Raw genomic sequence first — 18,770 nt, forward strand, 5'->3', positions numbered from 1 at the left:
AGTACCATCGGTGGCTACAACAGAAACCCCAATCTGGTAAGTTTGAACCTCTTCGCTCGTAGTATGAAAAGTTCACATATGTTGTGATATAGTAAACCTAAACTTGTTCTCTTGTAGTTGGAGAAAGATAAAGACACGAGAAGGAACCCATACAAGGATGACAAGCTCTTAGAGATGATCGGCGACCTTTGCAAGTTTATAATGGACCAGATTGTGTATCATAAAGGCACTTACCATCATCTTTTTTCCGACTTAGCTAGTAATCCTCTGTATCAACACATTCGGGAGACTGATAGGTTAGCCCTAGGTCGTTGATGACAATGTGGACTTGTGGTATGATTTGGATCAGACTTTGGAACGGTTTGGACTTTGTTATAATGATGGACTTCATAATGGACTATGTTGTAATGATGGACTTTTGTGAATTATGATTTGTGATGATGGTCTTATGTTTGTGGATGTATATATATGTATATTTGTGGCGGTCAGATTTGAATTTGAATTATTTTTTTTTTGCTGAAAAATCCACTGTAGGGGTGGTTCTTGATTGAACCGCCCTTACAAATACACACAGCAGGGGCGGCTGGTGATACAGCCGCCCTTACAGAAGTCCACTACAGGGGCGGCTGATATTACCAGCCGCCCTTACAGAGATAACTGTAGGGGCAGCTGAAAACACCAGCCGCCCCTACAGAGACACCCTCTGTAGGAACACCCTGAGAAGGACGGCTGACGCAGCCGTCCCTACAGAGGCTCTAGAGCCGCTCCTACAGTAACATTCTGTAGTAGTGATACCAATATATGAGTGCATGCACCAGGCCGCTTGGCAGTTGGCTTAGTCTAATTAACCTATCTTGGTCCATGGAATAATGCACGTGGCACTGATGAGCAGCTGCATGTATGTCATATTTGTTGAAACCAACAAACGAGACATGCTGACAAAAGGAACCAATGCACGCAATGGCCTGTTCGGCTAGTATTAAAGTCGATTGAAGCTGATTTTTTGTTATAAAAAAATATTATAGATTCTAGCTAATAAGCCGGCTGATAAGTTCAAACGAACAGGTAGCACTGTATGTGGAATGAGAAGCTGCATATATGATATGGCAGCAGAAGACTTACCATCGATTTACCGATTTAAAACTCACGCGGTGCGAGTGCGACATGAAAATACCTTTACCTCCCACCACCATTTCAATTGATCCATGTTTAATTCCTTGCTGCTTTAGTCTGTACGTCTATGATAATGCAATGCAATGCAATTGAAATGCAACAAGTTGCAGGTAGTGGATCAGATCGATGAGGATTAGAGAATAGAGATGCATTCATAACCGCCTATAAATAAAGCACTACCCACCTTCTGTTGACCTGTGCAAGCCACACACCACCACACATCGTCGTGCTTGCTGCACCGGCCTGCAAGCAAGCAGAATGGCCAGGTCCAGCAGCAGCAGACCACTCGCCGCCGTGCAGCTGCTGGTGGCCATCTCAGCGCTCTGCCCCGCCCTCTCGTCGGCCACGGTGACGACAGTGAACGAGCCCATCGCCAACGGCCTCTCCTGGAGCTTCTACCACGTGTCCTCACTGCCGGAAACAGTGGTTTTGCTGTGTGCCCGACAAACAGCACACGACATATGCAATACCAGCCAACGTCTCTTTGCTAAGTGTTTTCTATCGGACATTCGGCAAATGCTTTGCCCGAGAGCTGAAATCGACGCTCGACAAAAAAAAAATTAATACAACGACACAGAGACGGTCACGGCGTCTTTGCCGAGTATCCCGAACCTGACACTCGACAAACCTGCCATCTTTATTGAGAGTCAAATCCCGAATACTCAACAAACCTAAATTCTTTGTCGAGCGTCGAATACTAGAATCTCGATAAAGTCTGACCCTAAACGTACAAGGCTCTCCGCCGCGACATCGTGAGCTGCCACGTCACCGAGGCTCTCCGCCGCGACATCGGCATCGCCGCCGGCGTCATCCGCGTCTTCTTCCACGACTGCTTCCCGCAGGTAACGACCCTTGCTGCTACGTACCGTACGTTGATGTTGACGATGACCAACACAGTGCACAGTGCCATGTACGACCCAAAACCAAATAATAATAATCCATGAACGAAACTGTGAAAACGTACCATCGATATCAGGGCTGCGACGCGTCCGTGCTCCTGTCGGGTCCCAACAGCGAGCAGATCGAGATACCCAACCAGACGCTGCGTCCCGCGGCGCTGAAGCTCATCGACGACATCCGGGCCGCCGTCCACGCCGCCTGCGGGCCCACGGTGTGCTGCGCCGACATCACCACGCTAGCCACCCGGGATGCCGTCGTCGCGGTAAGTCGCCGGCCGTTCATCACCCTATATACAAGGGCTAAGCTACGTACCTTGAATTGATCGAGTAGCCAGCTAGCTAGCTAGACAGTCACGTACTGAGTGTGTACGTTCGTGTTAGCACCGATGGGCCCAACGGTTAATTGGCCTTTAGATCCACATCCTAATGGCGAGCGTCACCGTTTTGTGGTTGGTGGGTCCTTATCGCACAGCGTCATAGAAAGAAAGATGAGGAGCCAGGGCAAAAAGCATGAGGTTCACCTAATCTGCTAGATGCCCCATCTACAGCCCCTAAACCCTAACCGATCCAAGTGGGGGTGCTGCCAGCGACGAAAAGACCGTCACCGGCCCCCGCCGTCTCTGCACCGCCGCCACCACGACAGCGTCTTCACCACCGGGCTTCACCGCGCCACCATCAAGAAACTCCATGGCTAGCTCGTCTTCTACGAAGACGGTCGATGGTTTGCACCTCCTCAACCCCTATCTCTCTCTCACTCTATCTGTTAATCACGTACTAGTACATGTTCTAGGGTTTACACTTTATCAAATGTCAGTATGTGTGCTAGATCTATGGCTAGTGATCCTGTGACGTTCTATCAATGATATCAGTCGCCTAACTAGACGTAGATCTAGCTTATCGGGGTAAAAAACCAAGTAACAACAATTAGAAGGAGGTGAGAGATCCGATTCGGATCTAAGCAGAGGGTTCACCGAACCCTAAACCCAAATCGGGTGAAGAAAAGAAGTAAGTGTCGATGCGGGACCCATAGGATACCCCGCAAAGGACAGAGAAGATCTAGTCTAACTAGGATTCTTCCCCTGTAATCTTAGTAGTATAACTATTAAGCAATCCTACTAGGATATCTCATTATAAACCGACTAGGACTCTGGCCTCCTGACTATATAAAGGAGGGCAGGGCTCCTAAGACGGGGACGACGATTGTATAACACAACACTTGACAATCAATCCAACGCAAAGGCTAAGGCCGACTGGACGTAAGGTTATTACTCGATCTACGATCGAGGGCCTGAACCAGGATAAATCGACTGTGTCTTGCGTTAACCATCGAGTTCGGCACACGCCGAAGCCCGAACATACTGCCCCGGGTACCCCCGTGGCAGGCTATCGGTGGTAAAACATCGACAGCTGGCGCGCCAGGTAGGGGCCTTCGGCGACTTTGCATCCGAGAACTCGATGGACCTCGACAACATAATCTTCCCGACGGGATCAACTTTCATCTTCGGCTCATGGATCTGCGAGGCAGACAACAACGGCAACCTTCAGGGCCATCTCCTCAGAGATCCAGATCATCATAAAGAATTTCATGTTTCATCAAAAACAACGGATCAGCTCACCAGAAGATTCGCACAGATCACAGTATCCGATTCAAATCAGATTTCACGGCCACTCGTATCCGACTCGAATTCAAACATCAAGGCGAAGTTTTATCCGAGTGCTTTCAAGAAACCGAGTTCTTTTTCGGCAAGATTCCAGAGCACATCCCAAAACAACTCGGATTACCCTCAGAGTTCTTCCAAGAAGTCGAGTTCTTTTCCATTTGGGCTCGACAACATGGCAAAATCCTATCAAGGACAGTTCGAAAGATCTTTCAATCCAAGATGCGGGATACCACTGACAGGAGCTCAGGAAGGCCTCGTACTAACAATAACATCCCAAGACTGCATCATCCACTGGCCGGGTTCTATTCCTGAAGACAGCAGTACCCAACTAGTCGGCACGACGACGACAGCAATTCTACCCTACCAAGAAGGAGACTCGATTTACGACACCGAGGCACCCGCTAAAGTTATTAGCAACTCCGACAGCATAAAAACTAACGCCAATAACAGAACGACTCATGCGCGAGAAGTACTCATGGTTCGACGACCGCGATCACCATTAAATCCCCCAGAAGCACCCGATGTCAGATCATCAGATGAATCAGAATCCAACATATCACCTTTTGCCCAAGGCTACGACGGAGAAACAGATAGTCAGAAACAAGCTAGAGAAAGAAAAAACAAGTTAAAGCAAGGGCGTCAACACCGTGCTAGACAGCGCAGGGAAGCTTGGATAAGATACGAGTCAGAATTGGCTGAGTACGACAAAAGAAAATCGCAACGAGAAGTCGAGGGGAGACGCACGGCGAATACACCTTACGATAAGATTCGAGAAGCATTAGAAGAACTCGAAAAAACTTCACACCCCAGTGAGAAGTATGAACAGCTCCAGGACTTGCTCCGATCGACGATCCCGAAAACGCATGAAGAGAGAGCTCGATCAAGACTACCCGCAAGATCAATAACCCACAGGCAAGAAGATCAAAATCAAAGGAAATCCGCTTTCGAAAGACTTGGGCCGAGTGGAAGCCATGACGAAGGAAGTAGGAAGGAACATAATCAGGGCCACCGATTTGAGCAACCAAGGAAGACTAGGAGTAAGGTACCTACCCAGACAATCTCGCAAGATCATTCCCGTCAGAACGACAGCTGGCCAGAAGAAGGTGCCGAATCCGAATTCAAAGAAACTAAGACACACGACAGATTCCCCTGTTTCGCGAACAGGCTTGCATTGGTACGATTACCTCACAAATTCAAACCGTCTAACCACTCCAAGTATGATGGCAAAACTGAACCAAGGCAATGGCTCAGAATATATTCACAATCAATTGAACTAGCCGGAGGAGATGACGATATCAAAACCCTGTTCTTTCCCATGGCACTGGAAGCCATGCCTCTCCAATGGTTCGACAAACTGAACCCAGGATCTATCAGAAATTGGGAGGATTTGCAAAAAGCTTTTTGTGAGAATTTTGCAGGAATCATTACACATCCAATCACCCATGCAGAATTAAAAGGACTCAGGCAAAAGGGAGGTGAAAGTCTCAGAAATTACTATCGACGATTCGGCGAACTACGAGCTCAAGTGCATGACATAACCGAACGAGAAGTAATTGAAGCTTTCTCTCACGGAATCATGGCTAGGTGGCAATTCCAAGACTTCTGCAAAGAAAATCCGAGAAACAATGAAGAATTCAGACGAACAGTGGAAAAAATGATTACCGCAGAAGAAAAAACACGAGAAAGGTTCCCGGACAGAAACAACCAGGACAACTCGGACAAGCAAAATCATCGAAATAGCAGACATCAAGAAAGAAAACGTAGACCAGACAATACTGTGGCAATGGCCGACAAATCAAAGAAGTTTACCAAACCCAGAAGATATGATGACATTGAAAACATACGTTGCCCATTGCACCCTAGCGGGAGGCACACCATCGGAAATTGCTATGCTTTCAAAGATCGATACACAAGAAAAGATAGAAAGGAAGACACCAAAGATGACAATCAGAAAAGAGAAGAAGACGACCACGAGGACAAAGGATTCCAAAAACCTAGAGGAACGGTAGCAGTGATTTTCTCAGGGGCTCCGGATTGCAGAAGCAAACATCAAGAAAAACTAGCACTGCGGACCATTATGACAGCAGAACCGGCTACACCAAGATACCTCAATTGGTCACAGTATCCTATCCAATTCACCAGGGAAGACCAATGGACTAGCGTGGGAAACGCAGGTCATTATCCATTGGTTCTGGATCCGACTATAGCTGGCATGACCGTCACCAAGGTACTAATCGATGGAGGAGCTGGGCTTAACATCATCTTTTCAGAAACTCTAAGAAAAATGGGACTACAACTCGCCGGGATGATTACACCAACAAGCACACCTTTTTACGGAATAGTACCCGGCAAAGCAGCCATGCCACTCGGACAAATTACTTTACCTGTTACCTTTGGAACTCCTTCAAACTACCGAACAGAGTTTATCAAATTCGAAGTCGCCGACTTCGAATCATCATATCATGCAATCCTGGGACGTCCAGCACTGGCCAAATTCATGGCAATACCACATTATCCGTACTTACTGCTTAAGATGCCAGGACCCCACGGTATCCTTTCTCTTCGAAGCGATTTAAAACGCGCTTTTGACTGCGACGTTCAGGCGATCCAAATTGCAGCCAAAGCACAAGCTGACAATGGGAGAAAAGAAATAGCCACAATCGCGGCAGAAACAAGCCAAGAAGAATTAGAAATACCAGCTAAAAAACCCAGTATCATCGCACCACCAAAGGAAGCCGATGTCAAGCAAATCGACTTAGGCACGGGCGACACCTCCAAGACAGCAACTATCAGTGCTCACCTCTCGGAAAAATAGGAACTCGCGCTCACCAACTTTCTTCGGGACAACAAAGATATCTTCGCTTGGAAGCCAGCCGACATGCCAGGAGTCCCAAGAGAGTTGGCTGAGCACAGAATTGATGTTAACAAAAGCTCCAAACCTGTAAAACAACGGCTACGACGATTCTCACCCGACAAGAAGGCAGCAATTAAAAAGGAAATAACAAAACTGATGGCAGCCGGATTCATCAAGGAGATCCTACATCCAGACTGGCTAGCAAACCCGGTCCTTGTACAGAAGAAAAACACGGACGAGTGGCGCATGTGCGTCGATTACACAGATCTTCAACAAACATTGCCCAAAAGATCCGTTCGGACTACCACGCATTGACCAGATAGTTGACTCGACAGCAGGATCTGCGTTATTATCTTTTCTCGATTGCTATTCAGGGTATCACCAGATCGCACTAAAAGAAGAAGACCAGAGCAAAACATCTTTCATCACCCCATTTGGTGCCTACTGCTACAAGACCATGTCGTTTGGACTAAAAAACGCTGGCGCCACGTACCAAAGAGCTATCCAGACTTGCCTTGGGAATCAAATCGGTAAAAATGTGGAAGCATACGTGGACGACGTGGTGGTGAAAACAAAAGACCCTAGACACCCTAATTGAAGATTTACAGCAAACGTTCGAAAATTTGAAGAAATGGAGATGGAAATTGAATCCAAATAAATGTGTATTTGGAGTTCCCTCAGGGCAACTACTCGGATTTTTGGTCAGTCAGCGCGGGATTGAAGCCAGCACCAAGCAAATTCGAGCCATAATAGAAATGGGCCCACCTAGAAGTGTCAAAGATGTGCAGAAACTAACGGGATGCATGGCGGCCCTCAACCGTTTCATATCAAGACTCGGCGAAAAGGGGTTGCCTTTCTTTAAACTACTAAAGAAGACAGACAAGTTCGAGTGGACAATAGAAGCCGACGAAGCTTTCAAAAAACTTAAAGAATACCTCACTTCATCGCCTATCCTAACACCTCCAAAGAAAGATGAAGATATGATGCTATATATCGCGGCAACTTCCACAGTAATCAGCACAGCAATAGTCATAGAAAGAGAAGAACAAGGGCGTGCGTATAAAGTACAACGTCCAGTATACTACATCAGCGAAGTACTGTCAGAATCCAAAATCCGGTACCCACATGTACAAAAACTACTCTACGCTTTACTCATTACCTCTCGGAAGCTTCGCCATTATTTCGAAAGCCACAAGATTACTGTAGTGACAGATTTTCCACTCGGAGACATCCTACACAACAAAGACGCCACAGGGCGCATATCCAAGTGGGCAGTTGAAATTGGAGCTCTGGACATCAATTTCACCCCACGGAAAGCAATCAAATCTCAAGCCCTCGCCGATTTCGTGGCCGAATGGACAGAGATTCAACAGCCCTTATCAGATACAATCCTCGACCATTGGAAGATGTACTTTGATGGATCACTCAAACTAGGCGGGGCCGGAGCGGGCGTTCTCCTCATTTCTCCAGAAGGAAAACAACTCAAGTACGTCCTTCAGATATTATGGCAAGCTACAAATAACGAAGCAGAATATGAAGCCCTCATCCACGGGCTACGAGTCGCGATTACCCTCGGAATAAAAAGATTACTCGTATACGGCGACTCAGCAGTGGTCATCAACCAAGTCAACAAAGATTGGGACTGCACCAAAGAAAACATGGGTGCTTATTGTGCCGAAATACGGAAACTTGAAAAACACTTCCAAGGATTAGAAATTTTACACGTTCTACGCGATTCCAACATTGCAGCAGATGTCCTTGCCAAGCTCGGATCAGACAGAGCAAAGGTTCCACCCGGCGTATTCATAGAAGAGCTATCAGTTCCCTCTATCAAACAACCCGGTGAAACAACACATGAAATTCAGGCTAAAGGCGTTCAGATCTTGATAATCAACACTTCATGGACTCAAGTTTTCATCGACTATATCAAAGAAAACAAATTACCAGCAGATAAGGCAGAAGCCACCCAAGTCATTCGCAGAAGCAAAAACTACGTTCTAGTAGGAGATAAACTTTACAGAAGAGCAGCATCATCAGGAGTACTCCTAAAATGTGTTTTGTTTCAAGAAGGTAAAGAGATCCTAGACGAAATACACTCAGGTTGCTGTGGAAATCATGCCGCTTCAAGGACACTAGTTGGCAAAGCATTTCGCACCGGATTCTACTGGCCAACCGCTTTGAAAGACGCAGAAGAGCTTGTCAGAAAATGCAAAGGTTGCCAAATGTTTGCAAGACAAGCCCATGTACCAGCTCACAATCTTATCTGCATCCCACCCGCTTGGCCTTTTTCCTGCTGGGGGCTAGATCAAGTAGGACCCCTGAAAAAAGCAAAAGGCGGCTTCGAGTACATCTTTGTGGCAATCGACAAGTTTACCAAGTGGATTGAATACAAACCACTCGCGAAATACAGCGCGACAAAAGCAGTCGAGTTCATCCAAGACATTATGCACCGCTTCGGCATGCCAAATCGAATCATCACAGACCTAGGCTCACCCTTCACAGCTACAGAATTCAAAAGCTGGGCTCAAGACTGTGGTTTCAGTATAGACTATGCGTCCGTTGCACATCCAGAAGCCAACGGACAAGTAGAAAGAGCTAATGGACTCATACTAGCCGGATTAAAACCAAGGTTATACGAAGAACTAGTGGACTATGGGTCCAAATGGATTGAAGAACTACCGAAAGTAGTGTGGGGACTACGAACTCAAATAAGCAGAGCAACAGGCCACTCACCTTTCTTCCTAGTTTACGGGTCAGAGGCCGTACTACCCGCCGACTTGATCTGGACATCCCCAAAAATAGAACAATATGATGAAGGAGAAGCAGAACACACAAGAAGATTAGAACTCGACAGCTCAGAAGAAATCAGAATAAACGCTACCCTCCAATCAGCTAGATACCTACAAGGTTTAAGACGGCACTACAACAAGAGTACCCAACCTCGATCACTACAAGTTGGAGACTTAGTGCTAAGAAGGATACAAAAGACTGATGGACGACATAAGCTACTCAGTCCTTGGGAAGGCCCGTTCATTGTCACAAAAGTCACCGGACCCGGCACATACAAGTTAATGACCGAAGATGGAAAAGAAGTCAGCAATACATGGCACATCAGCCAGCTAAGAAGATTCCATGCATAAAAACAACTCAGGAAAAAACAGACATGCAAGCCACAAGGGACCTACGTTCACAATCAATGAAAGACAATACTCTTCAAAAACATATGTATTAGTTTATACTCATGATCAATAAAGATGATATTCATCCACAGCATGTCTTGTCATGACTTCCAACGAGTTGTTTTCACGAAACAAAAAGCAAAATGGCTGAAAATATGCCTGAGCATTCCGGCCGAGAGCAAAATAGCAGAAAAGATGCTTGAGCCCGCCGATGAGGGTAGCTAAAAGCTAACACCCAAAACAAAAAGCAAAATGGCTGAAAATATGCCTGAGCATTCCGGCCGAGAGCAAAATAGCAGAAAAGATGCTTGAGCCCGCCGATGAGGGTAGCTAAAAGCTAACACCCGAAACAAAAAGCAAAATGGCTGAAAACATGCCTAAGCATCCCGGCCGAGAGCAAAATAGCTGAAAAGATGCTTGAGCCCGCCGATGAGGGTAGCTAAAAGCTAACACCCGAAAAAGCAAAATGGCTGAAAATATGCCTGAGCATTCCGGCCGAGAGCAAAATAGCAGAAAAGATGCTTGAGCCCGCCGATGAGGGTAGCTAAAAGCTAACACCCGAAACAAAAAGCAAAATGGCTGAAAACATGCCTGAGCATCCCGGCCGAGAGCAAAATAGCTGAAAAGATGCTTGAGCCCGCCGATGAGGGTAGCTAAAAGCTAACACCCGAAAAAGCAAAATGGCTGAAAACATGCCTGAGCATCACGGCCGAGAGCAAAATAGCTGAAAAGATGCTTGAGCCCGCCGATGAGGGTAGCTAAAAGCTAACACCCGAAAAAGCAAAATGGCTGAAAACATGCCTGAGCATCCCGGCCGAGAGCAAAATAGCTGAAAAGACGCTTGAGCTCGCCGATGAGGGTAGCTAAAAGCTAACACCCGAAACAAAAAAGCAAAATGGCTGAAAACATGCCTGAGCATCCCGGCCGAAAGCAAAATAGCTGAAAAGAAACTTGAGCTCGCCGATGAGGGTAGCTAAAAGCTAACACCCGAAACAAAAAGCAAATTGGCCAAGTCGACCGAAGTCTAACTTTAAAAGACCCTCCAGCACTTCGTTCCGAAAAGCAAGAGGCTCAGGGGCTACAACCAGATGGATGTACTTCTTCTTCAAAAGAGCACAAGCACCACTCAAGAAAGCACTCGGATGCCGAAGTTTATCAAAGCTGCATTCTATACCGAGTTGTTTTACATAGTGCGGGCGAAAGGTTGCTAACGTGAAGATCTACATCTAACAAAGTCATCACACGGACAAAGCACTCGACGAATCACAAAAGGAACGATAAAAGAAAAGTACCCGACAAATCAAGGGGCCCCGTAAGAATAACACATAGAGCCGTTTTGCGGAGCAGAGACGGGAATAGAACAAGGCACTCAACAAGTCAAATAACTTCAACCGCACCCAAGCAAAGAATACATCAACAAGAATAAAGAATCTTCATTTAAAAAGGAGTGTAATATTACAAGGGGATGCTCAAGCGAGTCAGGCATTGTCATCAGAGAGGGAAAGGTCAATATTTAGACCATCTACAATCCTACTGGCTAGATCTTCGACCTCAGGCTCCATCTTTTCAACGGCGTCAAGATATTCTTGGCTTTCAGCTTCTTCCGCTATCTTGGAGAGAGGCGCCTCCGGAGCAAGGACCCGGACCTGGGCCAGCACATTTTTGGTACATACTTGGGCGCACCTCTTCGCGAACTCTTGGAAACGAGTCGGAATCCGAGGAATGAACTGCGCCCAAGATTGCCCGTCATCCGCCGAAGTCCGGAGGACGTCGGCTACCGAATGAAAAGATTTCCACAAGGCATTCCAATTTTCGGTAGCCGTCGCCAGCTTCCCAGATAGGCCTTCAATGGTTTTTTGGGCCTGCACAAGATCTCTGTCAGCTCCACGCCTAATCAGCCTAGCGAGGGCGAGTTCTTCCTCAGCGTGAGTATTTACCTCCTCAGCTCTATTATGACTAGAACGGACAAGGGCCTTCATTTCATCAATACTCTCCGAGAGCTTCTGTTTCTCAACTCGGAGAGCTAGAACAGAACACCAAAGAACAAGTCAGCAGAAAAAGAAGTCAAAATACAAGAAGGAACAGATAGAACCCGCGGCACCTTTGTTTTCATTCTTCGCAGACTCCACCGCAGCATCTCTCTGTTTCTCCGTCTCCACAACCTGGGCGCGAAGGGCGTTCTCCTCCTTTTGGTGCAACTGACGCTCCGTCTCCAACTCAGCCCGGAGAAGGCCAAGATCGGCTTTCAGAGCGTCCACCTCCGAAGACAACTTCCTCTCATTTTCAGATGAGAAAAAGAAGCCAGAATGATCACAAGAAAAAGACTGAGCAGAAAGAGGCAAAGAGAAACGGGGCGTAAGGATAGAAGAAAAACAAGCATGCAAAAGAAAAGTGGCAGTAAAATTTACCTGGAGCTTTTCACCAAAAGAAGTCGCGAGGGTCGACAAGCTCCCCCAGGCTGCGGTCAGCTCCGATAACCGATGAGTGGCATCGAATTGTTGCACCACGTCATCGGACAGAGAAGGGCCGCTGGAGGCAAAAGAAGGGGAAAGAGAAGCCGGCCGGGGCGAAGCAGGAGCGACCAGAGCAACCTCCAGGGAAGCCGGAGCCAAATCCCCAGAAGAACTCGGCGCGACGGCCACGGTTACCTCCGGAGCGACCAAGCCCGCAACTCCGCCAGGTAGCTCTGAAGCCCCCGCCGCAACTTCATCAACAGAATGTTGTGAGTCTCGAGGCTCAGAACTCGTTGGCATGGCGGGAAGCAGAGAAGAAGTCGATGGAGAAATTAAAGAAGACGAAGCACTGAAAAAGTGATAAAAGGAAGCACCAATAAGAACCAGAGGAAGGAAGATAAAAGCCAAAAAGATGAAGCAAGAATCTACTCACCTGACTACTTTTTTCCTTGCGAAGCCAAGAGAAGGCCTCGCAGGGGGAACCACGACGGCGAAGACGTCCCCGTCACCCAGCGACGGGAGCGGGACAGCCGACAACGGAGCCACGGAAGAAGCCGGAGCTGGAGCCATGGAAGAACTCCGCACCGGAGGAGCAGTACAGCTCGGGGCAGAAGAAGCCAAAGAACTCGACCCCGGAGCTTCGGAAGAAGTCGGCGCAAGAGCATCGGAAGAACTCACACCCGACCTCCGATTACTTCAAAAAAGTTCAAGACTAAGATTAAAAACAAAGAGGAGAAATTCAATGCGACAAGAATATGAAAAACAACTCACCGCCGCGTGATAAGGGGAACTTCATCATCCTCTTCTTCCTCAGCCAGCGAAACCAGAGCACCCGCTGAAAAAGAGATGAAAAGTACTCGGTTCAAGAGAGAAACATGAAAATAAAAGAACAAAGAGTACTAAATGTGCTCACCTAAGAGCATGCTAGCAACAACTGGAGTACCTGAAGGAGTACTTGGTTTGCGAGGCTTCTTGGAGACAGGCAAGCCAGATGAAGACCCATCCATTCGCCCCCTCCTCGGGACGCTGCGAGGGCCGCGAGGGACTAGACGAGGAACATACTCTTCATATACATCATCAGATCTGAAAGATACCCCAGGAAGGGCTGTAAAAGTTTGAGACTTACTAATTACAGAAGTACCGGCTAAATAATCCCCAGCCTCCGCCACAGCAGGGAGAACATCAAGGCGGATCGGATCAACAAAGTTCCGACCGAGCACCTACAAAGAAAAGACAAAACACCAAGACGAAGAAAAACTAAGCAAGAACGGACGCAGAAAGAGTACATAAAGAACTCAAATAAAAAGAAAAAGGAGGATAGACAACTCACAGCTGGGGGCGGGTTGTTGGCCGAGTACTCAGGGACGGCAGGAGGAATGACGCTCACTCCTTTCAGCATCTTCTGGAGACGCTCGAGTACCTCCTCACCGGTCAGCTCAAGAGCTGGAACCATGCGCGAAGAATCCTCGGCCCCAGAATACTCAAAGCCGAGATGTCCCCGCTCTTTCAAGGGCTGAACCCGATGGCGAAGAAAACTTGAGACAATACCAAAGCCGGTCAATCCTTGCTGTTTCAGCGTACTAATCCTATCAAGGAGAGGTTGGATCGCCTGAATCTCAGCAGGAGACTCAAGCTTTTTGTCCCACCGGTCGTTCGCCACAGGACCAGATCCGGAGTGGACAACAAGAGAAGGGATCAAATTGACAGCGTAAAACCACTCGGCGCGCCAATCCTTGACAGAATCGACCAGGTCATAATCAAAAAACTTGATTTTAAGACCCTGGCGAAACTGAATCCCGCAACCGCCAAGGACACTGGTTTCCTCGCGGCGGGGTTGAGGTTTCAGGCGAAAGAAAAAATGAAAAAGAGATAGAGAAGGAGGAATCCCAAGGAAGGCTTCACAAAGATGGACAAAAACAGAAAGATGGAGAACGGCATTGGGGGTTAGATGGTTCAAACTAACCCCGAAATACCCAAGAAACTGATGAAGGAAGACAGAAGCAGGGAGACAGAGACCAGCGTAGACAAAAGAGACAAAAAGGACAATCTCACCAGGACCCAGGGCCAGAACCCGATGCTCGCCCGGAACTCTCCATTCAGCGATGACTTTGTTCTGGATCAAGCCATCACTAACGAGCTCGCGCAGCTGGTCTTCGCTGGTTGTTGGAGCCGGCCAAACCTTCTGAGCCGCCCTCATGGCCACGAACTCCTGGTTTTCGATCAAAGAAAGCGACGACTCCTCGTCCACAAAAGTCGCCTGAGATTTGCTTGCGGTCTTCTTCTTTCCCATGAATTGGCGGAAGCAACAAAAGCGCTAAGGAGGATTAAGCTAGAACGATGGAGCTCGGGCGATAACAACAATGACGGCGGCGGTTTTCTGAGAACTAGGGTTTAAAGGAAAGAGCTGGGTGACAAGGGAAAGAAGATAAAAGGTCTTTAAATAGATTTCTCAGTGATACAAACGGCCCACAAGGCCCGTTAAAGCACATCGTGGGAAAACAACGGTCCATTTACCGACGCAGCTAAAACGACGGAGGGCACGAATCCACACAATGGTACGAACCAACGGGCAGATTTCAGACTTATCCGCGCAGCAACACAGCAGGGTCATCAGATGACCACAGGAACAACTCGTTGAACCAAGAAGAAAGAAAGGGCTACCTCACGAGTAACAAAAGAACCCGGTTATGTAAGAAGGAACTCGGTTGTCTCATGAATGACAGGGATCACAACAGAAGAATCAAAGACAACTCAGAAGACAAGATTCGTTACATTACAAGCGACTTCAAAAATAGAAGATTACAAACCCTACAAGACCCAACGAACTCGGCACCATGAAAAGCAAAGTAGCAAAGAGGAACACGGACACGACTAGGCTCTGGAACGACTACATGTCCCAAATTGCTACTCAGAAGGACAGACCGCCATCAGCTACACTGTTTTCTTCAAAGGATGAACGCAGTGCATCCAAGGCAGAAATCGGCAGCACGGCAGGGCAACATGGAGCAGAGAAGGCCGGCGGGCATCTGTCTACCCAAGACCGATGTGATGCTGGATATGGTGTTGATCTGCACCGGACGGTCTCAAGACAGGCGACGAGGATCAACCCAGAACTGCCGGATGAAGGAACGAAGCCCACATCACAAGACTTCCTCCAACTACCACCACGTACATCCTGGCACAATGCTGTCGCGGGATTAGCCTACCTCTAATCCCTATCACAAGACTTCCTCCAGCTATGACAAGACACACAGGAACTACAAAATACACCCGGGGGCTGCTCTACTTCACAAACTACCATGTTCACAACCAAGAAGGTTTCAACAGAATGTCCAATGGATGAAAACAAGCACTCCGGGACGGTATTTATAGGCCAAAGGATCGGCGCACATGGACCAGGAGCACCAACGAAATAAGACCAACAAAGGACACAGTGAAAAGACAGGACTCAGTAATGGACAACTCAGGCGAGAAGAAGCAGTACTCGAAGACGGGCATATTCGGAAGAATATACTAGCACAGTACAACCCGTGAACAAAAGGCATTTACGCTCAACCACCACAATACAACTACATCTGGCAACAGCAGACTATCAAAGAATACGCCAAGACCTCGCATCCGAGTTCTTCCTGAAACAAAAAGAACCCGGACATAAGCTCGGAGGCTACATGCCGCGAAACTACTCGGATAACGAAATAATCCAAGTCTCGGGGACTACTTCAGAACACAAATTCTTCAAACAACATAAAAGATCAAGACCCTCCAACTTTTTGTTCCAAATAGCAAGAGGATCGGGGGCTACACTCAGTGAGTGCACTTTTTCCTCGAAAAAGCGCACGTCACCAAAAGATTTCCTCAACACAGACCACTTCAAGACATCACGACAAAAAGAACCCGAAACGATCCATATTCGAGTTCTTTAAAAAAAAACTTCAACGAACAATCAGAGCAACTTCAAGACAAGATCCTCCAGCTCCTTGTTCCAAATAGCAAGAGGCTCGGGGGCTACAACTAGATGGATGTATTTTTTCTTAAAAAAGCACTCGCGACTCAAGGATCCCAAGAAGCGCTACAAGGTTTCACTCCAGAAAGCACTCGGATGACATTTTGTTCCTACTCAACAAGACTTGAAGGAGCAGAGCGAGACTTTCAGAGCTCAACCATGAAGTGCTCGGGGGCTTGTCGATGCGGGACCCATAGGATACCCCGCAAAGGACAGAGAAGATCTAGTCTAACTAGGATTCTTCCCCTGTAATCTTAGTAGTATAACTATTAAGCAATCCTACTAGGATATCTCATTATAAACCGACTAGGACTCTGGCCTCCTGACTATATAAAGGAGGGCAGGGCTCCTAAGACGGGGACGATGATTGTATAACACAACACTTGACAATCAATCCAACGCAAAGGCTAAGGCCGACTGGACGTAAGGTTATTACTCGATCTACGATCGAGGGCCTGAACCAGGATAAATCGACTGTGTCTTGCGTTAACCATCGAGTTCGGCACACGCCGAAGCCCGAACATACTGCCCCGGGTACCCCCGTGGCAGGCTATCGGTGGTAAAACATCGACAGTAAGAAAGGGTCTCGGTTTTGAAAAGAACAGTACTCAAACCCTAACCCTAACTCGATCTAACCCTAACCCTAAACCCCAATCGAACAAGATCCGAGAAGAATAGAGCGAGATCCAATCAAAGAGAAGAAGGGGAAAGTGAAAGGGCTTGGGAGACGGCTTAACTCGCCGCTGCACCGCGCGTCGTCTCGTCGGCGCGCGAGAAGAAGGCCGAGCCGCTGCTGCTCATCTGGCTTGCACGACCTCTGGCCAAGGACGCCGTGGCTAGGCCGCTTGACGGCGGCGTGCTCACCCGCTGGGGAGCGCGCGTGCCATCACCTCTCTGCTCTCGCTCGATGGCTGCTGCTCGCTGCGCTGAGAGAGGAATGGGAGGGAGACAGAATGAGCCTAGGGTTCGGGGAGAGGCGCCGCGTGCGCCGTTTTGTTCTGTCGAGGAGCGCGCTCGACCATCGATCTGAGATGGACGGTGCAGAGCGAATAGGCCAGCATTCGACCTAGGCGGGCGTGCGCGGTGGGCGGCTTTGCTGGCCTTGGTTGCAGCCTGGGAAGGCGTAGCGTGCGTGAGAGCAAAGCAGGCTAGGCTGCTTTGCTGCTTGGGCCGAGTAAACAGTGATGCTTTGAGCCCTTTTCATTTTCTAAATTCCAGAGAATTTATTTTTTCATGGTATTTGATTAATGGCTCAAATAAAATTAGTAAAGAGAATTTTTCTGTGGGTAAAATTCACCAATTAAGTATGAGTTTTCCGCTGCAATGATCAGTTTATCCTCTGATTAATTTTTGAACTAATGAAAAAAAATTAATTGGAGGAGTAGTCATATTTGCTTAAGTTAAATTATAGTATTGTTATTTTCTGACCAACGTTGATGATAACAATATTACAATGTTTATTCATAAGTTTTCCATGCATTAATTGTATTTCTGCCCAATGATGATGTAGAATTAGTGTATAAGAATGTTGTATGTTTTAATTTTGACCAAAGTTAAATTAAAGCATGCAATTATGATGTCATATTTTCTCACTATCTCTGACGATGTTTTTCAGGACTCAACCCAATGGCTTTTATCTCGCACATACCACCTCTTGAAGGGGCAACTACAGGGTATGACCAGAGAAGTATGAACTAGCACTTGCGCTGTCTGAAAATGACCTAGCGCTTACCTCCCAATGTCCGACTGAGCCAGTAGACCCGGTGAGGGAAGATAATGAGACTGATGCTGATTTCACTACTCGGCAGCGAGATCATGCAGAAGTGCGGATGAAGTATGATCTCGAACGCAAGAAATGGGACATTTCAAACCGCAAGTGCTTGATGGTGGCTAAGTCCACAATTTCATATGCTATAAGGGGGTCTATCCCAAATTGTGATACCACCACAGAATATCTTAAGAAGGTGGAGAGTTAGTTCACTGGCTCTTCAAAGGCTTATGCCAGTATTTTGATCAAGAAATTATTCAATGAGAAATATACTGGTGGCAGTATCAGAGAGCAGATATTGAAAATGAGCAACACGGCTTCGAATCTAAAGCCAATGAATTTAGGGCTCAAGGATGAGTTCCTGATTCATTTGGTTTTTGCTTCCTTGACAAAGGAATATAAAACTTTTGTTGTTAATTACAACATGCAGCCCGATAAGTGGGATATAGAGAATCTCATCGCAATGTGTGTTCAAGAAGAGGAGAGGCTGAAATCCATACAGGGTGACTCTGCTAACTTTGTGAAAGACAACAAGAAGAAGAACTTCAATAAGAATGCCAAACCTCAAGGGAAAGCCCCTCAGAATTACCACTATCCAAAGAACAACAATGCTCAAGTTGAGAAGGATCAGTGTAAATGGTGCAAGAAGCATGGACACTACCAGAGGGACTGTCGGGTTTATAAACCCAGGGTCCCTCATGGACCGGCTTCCCAACAAGGGCTCGTCCCAACAAACAACGTTGCGAGTAACGCACAACTCATGGGCTGGCCCAAATATCT

The 18,770-nt window shown here is 47.3% G+C and overlaps 1 pseudogene; it reads left to right on the forward strand.

Moving 5' to 3' along the window:
* The first annotated feature begins 1,425 nt into the window (after positions 1-1,425).
* Positions 1,426-18,770, forward strand: part of LOC136492795 (peroxidase 12-like) — a 30,933-nt pseudogene continuing 13,588 nt past the window's right edge.

The sequence above is a fragment of the Miscanthus floridulus genome, chromosome 11 (genome assembly GCF_019320115.1).
Source record: "Miscanthus floridulus cultivar M001 chromosome 11, ASM1932011v1, whole genome shotgun sequence".
NCBI lineage: Eukaryota > Viridiplantae > Streptophyta > Magnoliopsida > Poales > Poaceae > Miscanthus > Miscanthus floridulus.